Below are 13,632 nucleotides of genomic sequence, written 5' to 3' on the forward strand. Positions count from 1 at the left end.
TTGGTTTTTTATAGTCATCTTCAGTTCTAATGAATACTTCTGGTTTTGATGGAGAAGACAGATCTGTTTAACATATGGATCTAACCTCTAACACTGAGGGGAACATTACTCTGTGAAAGACAGAGGCATGCATAGAAAATTTAAAAATAAACCTGTTTTACATTAAACAAAGTGTTCTACAATAATCGTAAACATTGTATTTATTTACAAGACTTAAGTTATTTTGCTGGCTTTTCTTTTTCAGTAACTAAAGTTTCCATTTGTTACTCTTGCCCCTGCTGGAAATACAGCAGTAAACAATATCTTAAGTTATTACAAATACTCAGATGACTTTGCTGAAAGAGTATTTACCTCAAGCATGTCCCAAGAGTCATCAGATTCAGCTTGGCTTGTATTTTCTGTCTAACACTAAACTAAAAATGTCCATTTAGATAAAAGATAGAGGATATGTCACTAAACAACAAACAAACAAAAAACCAAAACAACAAAACACAAAAAAAACAACCAAACAAACCACAAACCCTACAGGAAATGAGAAAGTATTAGAGACTGGGTTCTAGTTTAAGTGTTAAAAGATTATGTCTCAATATATCATTGTAAATGACGCCTCATTTATACAAATCCAGTTAATATGAACTAAATATACCATTTTCCAGAAGAGGCAGCACATTCACACAAATCATAAAAGTAAAATATAATTACATGCCATCATGTAGAATTTCAAAAAATATGGCAAGCTCCAGACTTGGTGTAAATCCTCCTGAATTCAGTCTCTTTTGACGCAAGTAAGGATTTGAGCAATGCCTGATGAGGTGTCCCCTCCAAGAAAACCCACTTGTAGAGAGCATGCAAACCTCACCGACCTTGCAGTATGAAGGAGGACAGAAGTTAATTTATGAAATCAAGATTAATATGATCCCATAAACTACAGAAATAAACAGAAGTCTGATGGATTTTTATTTTATTTTCAGCTTGGAATTTGTTTGATTTAGAGATGTTTGATTTATAATTATATCATGCTGGCTGAATGCTTAGTTGTGTTATGGCTCCCTGCCCAGAGATCCTCATGGATGCAGCTTTGAACAATTTCTTTGTGTTTCACAGATGGTCTGTGCCTTTCCTTCCTTCCTTCCTTCCTTTACTTCCTTCCTTCCTCTTTCTTACTTTCATCCCAAGATTTTAAAATTAAAAAAAAAGCAATAGTAACAGTGGAACAGTTTTAGGCTTCAAGTGGTTACTTTTCTCCAGAGTTTCTTGTGGAACTGAGTTGCTTCGGATTAATGTAAATTCTGTAACATACATATCCTATTAATCTCTAAGTAGTGTTTGAAATACTAGCAATATGTAATGCCTTCAGAATTATGTTTGATGTAGCTAGTGGTAAGAGATCATCTGTCTTAATTACAACAACCACAAAACCTTTCACAAAGAATTGCTGCCTATTGTTAGTCTGCTGTAGTGCGGCAGAACTTTGCTGCCTCAAACATACCTGTAAGGCAATAAGCAGACATGACAACGAAATTTAAACCCTTAAAGACTTACCTTGAGGCACAAGGTGTAGGTTTGCGTGGTTAACAAAAGATAGGTAGTGTTGGAAAACTAGAAAAACGGGAATGGGGATTTTCTCCCTGAAAGGGAAGAATGACAGTACATCCTTCCTCCAGTTAGTTCTTTCTGAGACTGCACAAACTACAGGCAGTTCCCTATAGGGTACACTGGAGTCCCTATAGACAATGCAATAGTTTGAAAAGGTCACATGGTTCACACGGGCATCCCAAATATCAACTGTAGCCAACCTCTGGTAATCAACTTAATAAAAATAAGCAAACCAACCCAAACAACAGCAACAAAGAATTGTCTCATGCTATTCTACAGCCTGTCATATCTATCACTCCAGATGGCATCACGGAGATAGTTCCATCCACTTCTGGCACTGTCCTCCAGAGCAGGCTACACGGTGACTCTGCCTCACATTAATTCGATTTTCAGTGACATTTCTTCTACAGAACAAGAAAGTCCTGATTGATTGCAGCAAATTGCAAGTAGCCCAAGTTCCTCTCAGAAGCAAACACTGGGATCTTGAGCCCAAATATTTCATATTTGACGATGTTGTGGGGTTTGGCTTTAAGTCCCTTACTTTCCTGCCAATTTCAAATGTGATTCAAAACTGAGTTCATGTTCTGATCTGTTGCAGTCATTCTCATTTGTGAGAAGCAGAATATAGAGGGGATTGTAAAAAAATAAATTGAAAGAATTTCCGAAGCTGGCACATCCAAAAGGATTTAAGAGGCTAGATCAGATGATGAGGCCATCATCTTTATATTAATCCCTTCCTTCTATGTGCATGTTAGAGGCCTAGGAAGAATTATCTCTTGCCTAGATTTTGAATACAAAAAGCTATTTATGTAGAGACAACATCTACTGTAGAAGATTTGCTTTGACTGTCATTAATGAACATGAAATTATCAGCTCATAAATGATGATGACACAGTAAAGCAATCCAAGAATCAATCCTACCACTTGTGACTCCTTCCCAGTAAGTTAAATTTCAGTGGGACTTTTGCTATTGTTTTCAACAGACTGCAAAGAAAAACGCAGGCTGTAATCAGCAGCAATTTCACAGCAAATGAGGAGGAGTAAATAAATGCCACAAAGAATCCTTCTTAGGCTGCTGGCAACAGCACAGCTACAAAATCAGCCTCTGCTTATGACGTTCAAACAGATGGGTGTCACCCAGGTGGAACAGATGACACATTGAACAACAGACAGTCTCTCACTGTCGTATTTGACCCCAAAAGAATGACAAAGCTTATATTTAAGGAAGAAATTACTACGATCTGCTAAGCATTTGATGGAAGTCACCTCACATACATTCAGAGACATAAATACAGAACAGACTGTGTTATATGAGGGGTTTATGTATATTAATTTAACCCACAGGCATTATGGAAAGATAAGTCTGTAGTTGAGCATCCTATACAAATAAAATATTTTTGATCTGTCTGTAAAACAGATATTTTGCTGTGCAAACAACAAGAGAAGATAATAATTAGTTCCATTTAAAACAAAACACACAATGAAGAAATAAAGTGCAGTGAAAGAAGAGAAACAGGCTAAAGGTAAATTTAACAGATTTACTGTGCTCGTCTCTTTAAGAAGAGTAAGCAGCAAAGCAACATGGGTTTATAAAAATAAAGTTTATACCAGCTACATACATGGGAGATGACAGTCTTAGAGGTGACATCTTAAGCAAAGCTGGATCAGTTAAGTCAGAAATGGATTTAAACCCAGTAGAATTTCTGAGATGTCAAGCCAGGTAACTTCTAGTGTATTTTCTCCTCAGGAAATGTGGGGTTTTTTCAGATAAATATTTAAAGTAAAGCAGGTAGGTTTTCATCTATTTAGAATTCCTGCTGAAAGCAATGAAATTGTAAACAAGGGAAGCAAAATAGTGTATGAACCTATTGGAAGCATAATTAAGAGCACTTTATTTTTACAGCCCACGGTAAAAACCTCCAATAGCTAGAAACATTTGCTGTTTTTCAAGAAGACTGTTTTTCATCAAATATCACAAGAGAGAAACAACCAAGATCAAAATAATGTCTCACACATTTTATTTTATGTATGAATCAACTAGTTTAAAGTCAATACTACCTTCTTTGACTAGAAGCACCGGAGAGTTCAAGGATAGAGTATGTATTTTTAAAGAAAAGCCTAATACACATGTTTGGAAAGGAAAAGGACAAGACTTAAGCTCCTGGCAGTATTTGCAGACATCCACAGACATTTTGAATAGAGGTATTCTTCTGGGGGCTTTCACCTTGTCTGAAGGTTTTGTACTTGTTCCAGGTCTCGCACTGTTTATTACATTTTAAAAAGTCAAGTTATTCTTTCCTACTGCACTGCAAACTAGAACATTACTCTTGCTAATTTTGGGGACTCCAGAGTAAACAGAGCAGGGGAAGAGCCAGACACAGATGGGAGCATATTTCTAAAAAAGCAATTTCAGTTTCCACTTTAAAAAAAAAAAAAAAAAAGAACAAAACCAAACAGGAAAAAAAAAAAAAAACAGAAGAGGCAAGGATTTTCCTCAAACCCGCAGCAATAAGGTCAGTTAATTTTCTGCTTGCGATATTGAATCCATTGCTATAGAAAATGCCTGACCCAGTACTGTGTCACATCAGCAATACAGGAAACATGACAAGGGACAACTTCTTACTCTTTTGTCAGACCAAGCCAAATAAACAGAGATCCAACACTGGAGATTAATATTAAAGCCATAAATAAAGGGGCCACATGTAAAGTAAGTGACTGCAGATTATAAGGAATTATTTACAAGAGATATTAAAAAGAATATGTTAAACTCAAAACACAAACCTCACACATATAGCGCAGTCTCATTTCGTTTCCATAGTATTTAAAAAGAAGACATTCATTCCATCCTGCCAGTATGTCAATATGTACGTAGAGGAACCGTTCTGCTCTACTGAGTTTGCACTGTATGTTGTATGACTACTAGTAGCTCTGTTTGGCACACTACAACTGCTGTGGTTTAATTTTCATCCTATATTCTAAGAAAGAGCTACTGTGTTCAGAGGCAAGGTTCACTACTACCCTCCAAGAAGTACTCTCTCCTAGATATTATCACTGGGGAGTCCAGACTTGTGGGAATTCTGTATGGCCAAGCAAGGCAGGAGGCTTCTAGACAAAGTCAACCAGCTTTATCAGGTTTGCAAATCAGGGAAATGCCTTTCAAGAAGACAAATCTTAAATGACATCAAGCATTCATCCATTACTAAAATTATTCTGACTGCTATTTGTTATCCAAGGCCTCATTTTGTTACGCACTATATGAGCAGAATAAAGAGTTTCTTCTCTACAGAGTTTGCAGTTAAGAAACAGATTGATAGAGTTGGATATGACTGTTTCAAAGCTGACTGTTCTTCCTAAGTGACATTCCCTGCAAGAAACATCTTTTAACTACTAGGGATACTGGGCTTTTAATCCTCATGAAATACTTCAGTGGAAAGGATGGCTCAGCCTACTGCATCTCTGAAGTAAATTTTTTCCAGGTCATCATTAAGTATTCTATTGCTATTAGAACTTATTAGATGTTATCTGAGAAAGACCGCCTTTTAATGAAGGTTGCGCTCCTCGTCAGCATCAGCAGTCCTTAACTATACATTTCTTTCCACTAAGAAATGATCAGAAATACACCCTTTTCCAGTATTCAGGAGAGTGAGGAAAGACGCTCATGTTTTTGCAATAATCTGTTTCTTAGGGACCAAGCATTTCAACTCCCCAAAGCAATGGAAACTTGACCGATGTTTTTAATGAAAAAGGGATTGGTTCCTGTATTAATTCACAACCAAGCATGATTCTTCCTTCCCCTCCAGTCTCCTGAGAATAACATATCAGTGAAGTAACATCTTGTCACACATGCACATCAGCAAAAGCAATCATAAATTCTCATTCAAGAACTGAATTTGTGGTAGTGGCTCATAGCAACACATAAAACAGAAAGAAAACAGCTTGATTGGCCTTTTAAAAATATCCAATTCCTAACAAGTCCTATTTTAACTTGTTAGCTGAGGAAGATGGACATGAGCATTTAAGGAAGGACAGAGAATAGAACATGTTAGTATAATGCCTCTTCACACCATGGGCACATGTTAAATTCCAAGTATCGTATTGTATGGCAGTCTAAAGTTCTATTTTACATATACATGAACACAATTAATAAAGGCAGCCCCTCTGGGCACACACAGAAGTCACAAACTTTTAAATTAGCCCCTGTGTTTTGGAAAGCCTATCTTCAGCAACTTCATATACAGTAATTACTGATCTGACATTTGGCAATTCTCTTGAGCTTATTTACAGCACTGATGTGAGATGTCAAATACTTCAAAAATACAGGCTAGAATAACTGCATAGCCAGGGTCACACATAAAACCATTTTTAAAATTAATTGCCTGGTACTTCAGATAACAAAGAAATATTTGGGCTTCTTTTCCAGTGAAGTCCTCTTACTGCCAATTACATCTGAGTTTCCTGGCTTCTGGCAGCCATCAGTATATTGTCACAGCTAAACAGCTCCAGAAAACAAGTATCCTTGAACAACTTGAATTAATATACTTGGGCTGGTTATTTAAACAGTGCTCACATAAACTAATAGACTAAGGGCAGTAAGAAGTGGGGTACTGAACACTGATTACCCCTTGCCTTGAGTGGGGCATACGCAAGGAATTGGAATACTGTTACATCAGGAAGACTTTGCCAGATAATCAAACTGATCTAATCACCATATCTATATATTGCAGGTGTAGTAATCTAATTTTAATTACTCTAGGGAATCAAAGGCATTATGCTGATATGGAATTATACATACGTAATTGCACTTACGAACGCTTCCCCTAAAACAGTACATGCATGGTATATGCGTACCTTTGTGCTACAACCCACAGACAGAACTGCATGGAGCAGCAAATAAAATAAAGGCATTAATACCCAAAACAAGAAATAATTCCTTTCAATTTACTGGAGGTGTTCTTTTTGTAAAAGGTTGTTCTTGGACAAAATTAGGATTTACTGATAATAGGTAGTTATTCTGAAAAAGGAGATGTTCTGATAATTTCCTTTGATATAAACAAGAATTGAACTGATTAACTGCCCTAGCTCAGGATTGTATGATTGGACTACAGGTTAGTGTTGCTAGCAGAGAAACTATGTGTATTCTGCTCTAGAATGTGTGTGTGTATATATATGTAGATAAATAAAATGTATTTTATACAACTCCTCTGGAGTTATTTTGTCTCTCCAGTACTAACAAATTGGAGGGGGGGTGCTTTAGGTTTGGTTTTGTTTTAAAGTTTCGTCAGTGAAAGCAGCGACTCAGATTACACCTTGGAAATAAATCAGTTTGCAAACTGTGTTATTTTTAGTCATCTCTCCAAATCTGCAACATTGGTTAAATATTTGGTCTAACAACACAGTGGACAAAAGTTGCGAATAGCACTAAACCCCAGCCTACTGATTTGAGCTGACATAAAAGACAGTCAGGGACCAACCTTCCCATTACTTCTAAATAAAAACTGCATGCTGTCTTTTATACTCTTGCAATAATTAAAAAATAATCCTATTGTTTGGAATAGCACTTGGTCCTCAAGGAAAGAATTTCTTTCCATGTAAACAGAATTTTACTTGTGTTTGGAATCTCTGCCAGGCAGGGAAACCAAATACAGGCTTTCCCCACTTGGTTTCCCCGGGTTCTCATTTGCTCTTTCAGCATCTGTGCCTGATTACTGCCCAGCCTTTCTTTCCTCCCCTCTGAAAAGCACACAGGGATACCTCCCAAACATGTCTATCATGAGAACACGTCTGCTGGGGATGGTGCTGGGGAACTTGAGGTTGGATTAAATGTGACACGAAGCCACTCCCCAGGAGCCATGGCAGTGATGTGGTGTTAGAAGCTGGGGAACTGTTTTTTCAGCTACACTCAGGGAAGCACCTCCTCCCTAAACTGCTCCTGTGCCTCCCTGAACTGCATGGGACAAGGAAGACACTGTCACCAACCACTGCAGCTGGCACTGAAGTCTGGACATGTTTTCTGTGCTCTCCCCATTTCAGCGACTGCTCTGTAGACTACTAGAGCTGCTCTGCAGGGTTTTTGTCTGTAAATCCATGCACTAATGAATTCAGCGATCACTCTTTTGCATGGCTTGCTCAACCATCAAGGGGTTTTGTACCGTCCCTCTTCACGGCTGCTCAGAATGTCTATCCCCTGCCATGTCCTCTGTGGGGATTCAGTGCTTACAGCTCAAAGGCATTAAATGCAAGAAAGATAGTGAACGCTGTGGTGAACACTTGGCCCATAGAGATCACATCAGTCAGTCTGCAGGAAGCTTTGCACTGACAATGTCTTCAGCCAGCAAAAGCTAGAAACTTTCTGCTAAGAACAACTGGCTTTTCAGAAGCCATTAAAGTACTAAACACTGCAGACATGTGACTATATTAACTTCATTTTTGTTCCTCTGCTAAATCTTGAAACGCATGCTGCGTGCCTGGAAAGGGAGTGCTTGCAGGGGAACAGAAATGCAGTTGCACCTCAGACATTGTTTCCTCTGATTACACACTCCTGTCTAGTCTCTCCTTTATCTGCAAACTTTGCAAGTATTTGTAAGGATTTGCAGAAGTACTTGCAAAAGTTTTCAGCTCAGGTTATGTTCTTAAGGCTTACTGTAATGCACATAGCATGGTTCCAACCCTGCTGGGCACTGTGGAATACACAGTCCAGAACTTGCACAACTTACACACAATGGACAGCTACAAATGCTAACCACAGTTTTCAAAATTGAAACAACAGTAAAAGTTAAGTTCTCAGGAACATGCAACAAACTGGATCGCAGTGCTCACAGCAACGCATCACTGACATGCAGCTAAAGAAACCACTGTGGGTGTTTGCAAACGTCTAAAGAAATAGATATTACTATGGGATTAAACAGATACGTAGCGAAAACAGATGGAGCAGTGTGTTCTTTTCTTCCTTCCACCATTCAGGATCAAAACCAGTCTCTAGTTTGTGCACGTGCCTGACCTGTTCTCCCTCTCCCCTCAGCTGCACTGAAACAATCTCTGTAGACATTAGTTCTCGGAGCAACGTTATCTTCAAAGATACCCAGCTCCCCACTACCTGCCTCCCCTGCCTGGGCAGGAAAAGGGCAGGGCAGGGCAGCCGGGGTGGCAGAACTCCCAGGCGGGATGGCTGGGGCAGCAGGCTGACGCCCGCCAGGCTGCTGCCTGCCCCAGCGGCACATTTGGCCTGCTGTCAGTACCAGTCGCACACTTCCCCCCTCAAAATATTTGCATACACATGATTTATTCTTAATCCAATTTTTCCACAGGGGAATTTGGAGAGAAGGTCCAAAGGGAATAGAGGGAGCCATAGCAGAACTGATCTGAGACACAGCCCGTCCCAGTTCTCCTCCCTTTGCACTTTCATTACTCACTGTGCCGTACCAAGGCAAAGAAACTAATAAATCTGCTGATGTTAATGAATCACTTAGAGTAGACATAAGCCTTGGGGAAAACCCTGTAATCAATGCTTCCTTCTGCCTTTGAGATTTAAGCTAACATCTTTGCACTAGGACAATGAAGATTTTCCTCAAATACAGAAACAAAATGCAAGGAAAGCTGACAGACTTTCCAGTGTCTGGTGAGCCAGACAGCATTTACCGTAACTCCAGAAAATTGGCCTTTTAAACACACAGAGCAAACCTCCTTCTGGTAACCCAATATGCTACTTGCACCATAAATTCTAGAGGAATACAGCTAGGAAAGCAATTTCATCACCAGTGCAGTGAAAACACACCTCACCAGTTTCTTGCTGGCTAGGGCTCTATAGCACATTCCTACTGAAAAGTACCTGTGGTTATGCCAACTGTTACACACAAGTAAAATTTCATTTTAGTGAAGCTCTACTTCTATTAGAAAGTAAAGGTATATATAGGAAGTGACAGAGCAAGGGCGACAAACACTTAAACCTTGAGTTAACTCAGATTCAGCATAGGCACACTTCTCTTAAAGATCAGGAGGTTATTTAACTCACACATGTGTACATGTGCACATGTGTACACACCATCTCCATTGTTAGCCTTCCTGTTGCTAACCTCTACTACAGCCTCAGAAGCCGCAGCTGACATGTCTCAAAATACCTCAGCATAAACATGATGCTAGGGGTAACACCTTATCTGTTCCACATCCAGGCCTATGCTTGGTTTTCTCTATCCAAAGCAGCACAAGAACCGCAGCGGGAAGCTTTGATTTATTGGTAGTCTGCTCCTGTCTCCCTTGACATGGCACCTCACCCCACAGCAGAGATGCACCTTCCACTTCAGCCCTGCTTCAACTGATGAGATAACTTGTGTTTACCTTGTCCTTGTAAGCAGAGCTGAAAATCTCATCACTCCATAACTCTTCTCATAAATTAGATCCTTTCTCTAGCCTCTCAAATAAAAGCAAATGTCCTCCCCACCTCTTCAACAGTCCCAGCCTGAGATAACACAATGAGGTCAGAACAAATAAACAGTTTCAACTCCCAGCTCTCTTGTGAGCTCAGGTTTTCTGCTTGAGCCCTTGCTGGTGCATAACTACCTTAGCCGCCACAGCCTCCAGTCTCCCACAGTTATTTCATGGCCTGCCCAGGGACCATTGCCTCCTACATTTCCTAGCTCATTTTTTTCAGCATTCTTGGTAGCAGGCAAACTATCAAATGCCTCGTAACAACCATTGATCATCAGGCTATCAGTCCTTATGGGACCAGAATTTGCAAGCAGGTTGTGCCCTCTAAGCTAGCCCAGCCTGGGACAAGGGTCTTGTTGCTATGATTAAGACCTCTGCTACATTTCAGGAAATCATGCAGGAACAGAGAGGCCTAAAAGGTTTGCCTTACAAAGATAAATGTTAAATAAAGAGGCATCAGCCCTAAACAGAAGGAGGAGTCATCAGGGAATGATATACTGGGATGCAAGGGAGAAACGAGGCACCTGACTAGGACAGGGTTTCAGCAGGGACTGAGACGCTACCTACTCCATGGGACAATCCCTTCCCTAAAATCTCTGCCATTTCCCAGGTATGTCAAATATAAAAGCTTAGCTCTTCCATCACATCATACTGTATACAAACAGCCTTTGTGTACCCTAGGAGGAGCCTCTGCCCAGGAGAAGCTGAAATCACCCGTGGCAGTTGTTGAAATCGTTCCCTGCGCCGAGAGCCACGGCAGACATGCACAGGACCTCATTCAGTGGGGCAAAGAGGTTTGAAGCTGAGGAAGCCACACATGTATATTGTATTTCATGCTGAAGAAGGAGGATGACTTGAGGACCCCATGCATGTTAATTGTCTATGAATATCAAAGAGATAATTTGAAGTAATCCAGGATACAATATCTAGCCAGTTTATAAAATTTTCCATTTCATTGGCCTGTAGAAAAACAAGTGTTAAATAATCAAAACATAATGCCTGACAGCTTCTTAGAAAACCTGTGCATCACAATATTTAAATATATCATTATATGCTTTTTAAAATCCTGATTGGAAAAATTACATCATTCTGGATTTGTTGAACATTTGGTGCGTCAGCTCTCAGTGTCTAAGAGCCCTATAAATAGACATTTGGACCACCTCAACACAACTTGTGTATGCACTTTTTCCATAATCCACTTAACTCTATTATTCAAATAAAGTACAACTGGATCTTTTCTTGGGAACAGGGATGATGCAATGCTCAGTACAGGAGGTTCAAGAAAAACAGTATAAAGCCAAAAATGAGCTGCAAACACTTGCAAAGCAGCAGAGGTTGTTTATATTTATTTATATGCTATGTTTCCATTTCTTTCTCACCTAACACCCACTAGCTCCTTTTGCCTCTTTCGATCTACCAAACTCTGTCTCTCTCTCACATCTTAGTACACCAAGTGTACTAATTGTACACCAAGTGCAGCCAAGCAGTTAAACATCAATTGCCAGTTGATTAATAATGAAAATATAATTGCAGAATGATCAAAATTTTAATATAACTAGATTGCTATGCTGCTAGGAACTGCTGTTTCAAATTAAAATTATAAAATGCTGTACTATCGATGAGATTTAGCCAAAACCCACTGAATTCTGGACTTTGTTAGAAAACCAAAATATTTACAGTTTCAGATCAGACATGGCCAAATACTATGAGCATAGTTTTCTGCACACAGAAGGCTTTTCCTCTCTTATTTCTAAAAGGCAGCTGCTATGAATGTGCTCCCTTAACCTTCTTAAGAGCTTTCCAGTTACATGCAAGTAGAATATGAAAATAAAAATATGAAATTCAGCAATGAGAGCTCTGAATATATATTGCTGAAATTCAGCAATGAGAGCTTTGAAAATATATTGTGTAACGTTACTTTAATACACATGCACATATATCTATATGCATCTAAAACAAATTTGAGGATGAACTTAGTATCAGAGAATCATTTAGGCTGGAAAAGACCCTTAAGATGAGTCCAACCATTAACATAACACTGCCAATTCCATCACTAAGTCATGTCCCTGAGTGCCACATCTACATATCTTTTAAATGCCTCCAGGGATGGTGACTCAACCACTTCCCTGGGCAGCCTGCTCCACTGCCTGACAACTCATTCAGTGAAGAAATCTTTCCTAATATCCAATCTAAACCTCCCCGGCACAACTTGAGGCCATTTCCTCTTGTCCTATTGCTTGTTACCTGGAAAAAGAAACCAACGCCCTCCATTCTACAACCTCCATTCAGGTAGTTCATTATCTGTGTCTTTATTTTCCTTATATACTGAATATAACAGTTATTCACATAGTGAGGACCACGTGGGTAAACAGCTCTATAAAAATCTGAATTTGATACAATATATATATTAGCATAGAAGAAAGCTCCAGGATAAAATACATATAGATGGATTCTCTTCATCATAAAAATGAAGATAGGGCGTCTTGTCAGTTCACTCAAAAGATGTTTCTAAGCATCCAAATTTCATCTCAGGCTTAAGGTTAATTTAGACCATGAACAGACTATCCCATCTCTCTGGGGAACTCCCAGTTACAGAGATCCATAACCTTTAAACAAGTCTCAAAAAGGGCTATTTTTAGCAGGATGTGGTGTAGGTTATGGAGTTATGTGTTATATGAATTAAGACATTAAAAGAAGCAAAAAAAATGGAGAAAATGAAGGGAGGTAGAAAATATCAAATGCTGTCAAATATCTACTGTCAATTACAATGGGAAATAATGCCCAAGTGTTGGCACCACAGGGGAGACATCTGAGGAACTGTCTGTCCTTTTCATTAACTCCAGCCCTCCGGAATTTGGAGCTGTGAAACGGGGACGGGCCTTCCCAAAAGGAAGGAGTGACTCCAGCAGGACACAGAGAACTGCGTTAAGGCTCAGTATAAGTCAAGTGGGGGACTGCCAGTGTTTACTGGGGCTTAAGGCAGCTGATGGGTCTTCTCCGAGATGTCTTCTGCAGTGGGAGATACCACAAGGAAATAAGTCCAGAAGAAAAAACCACCCACTTAAAATAGTAAGTAAGTAGAAGCATAAGCTCTAACAATAAAATAACTACTCATTTTCTGTCTGCCTTTTCACTGAATCAGGACTCAGAAAATGCTCTTTAGTGCACCCCAATTCTTAGCTTTCACCACAGGAGTCTGCCACCAGCACCAGCAATCTCAAGGAGTAAGTGTTTAACTGCCAGCCATTAGTGTTTTAATGAGAAGGTTCCTAAAGGCAAGAATCCGCTTTAGTATCACCATTTCCATTCTTTTTCCATTCTGTTTTCACTGGACTGGTGAGACATTTCACATTAAGCGTGATTCAGAATGCCAATTTCAGAAAAAACATCATCATAGTTACACACCTCTTTCTTGCAACAAAGTGCCCATTTTCTGGGGCTCTGCCTTCAAAATTTAAGTTCTGAAACACAGTAAAAGTGCTTTGCTTCAATCATCATGATAGATTTGTTTTCAGCTAAAACATTTTCCTCTCTGCAAGGATAACTGAAAGAGCCTAAAGGAAATAACCTAAAACCCGCAATCATGATGTAAAATAAAACTCTGTGTAGAGATAC

General features: G+C 39.4%; 1 protein-coding gene across 3 annotated transcripts in view; it reads right to left on the reverse strand.

Annotated features, from left to right (window-relative positions):
* The window catches only part of BBS12 (Bardet-Biedl syndrome 12), a 50,893-nt gene that overhangs the window by 2,605 nt on the left and 34,656 nt on the right, over positions 1-13,632 (reverse strand). The window lies entirely within an intron of this gene.

The sequence above is a fragment of the Columba livia genome, chromosome 4, assembly GCF_036013475.1.
Source record: "Columba livia isolate bColLiv1 breed racing homer chromosome 4, bColLiv1.pat.W.v2, whole genome shotgun sequence".
Taxonomy (NCBI): Eukaryota; Metazoa; Chordata; class Aves; order Columbiformes; family Columbidae; genus Columba; species Columba livia.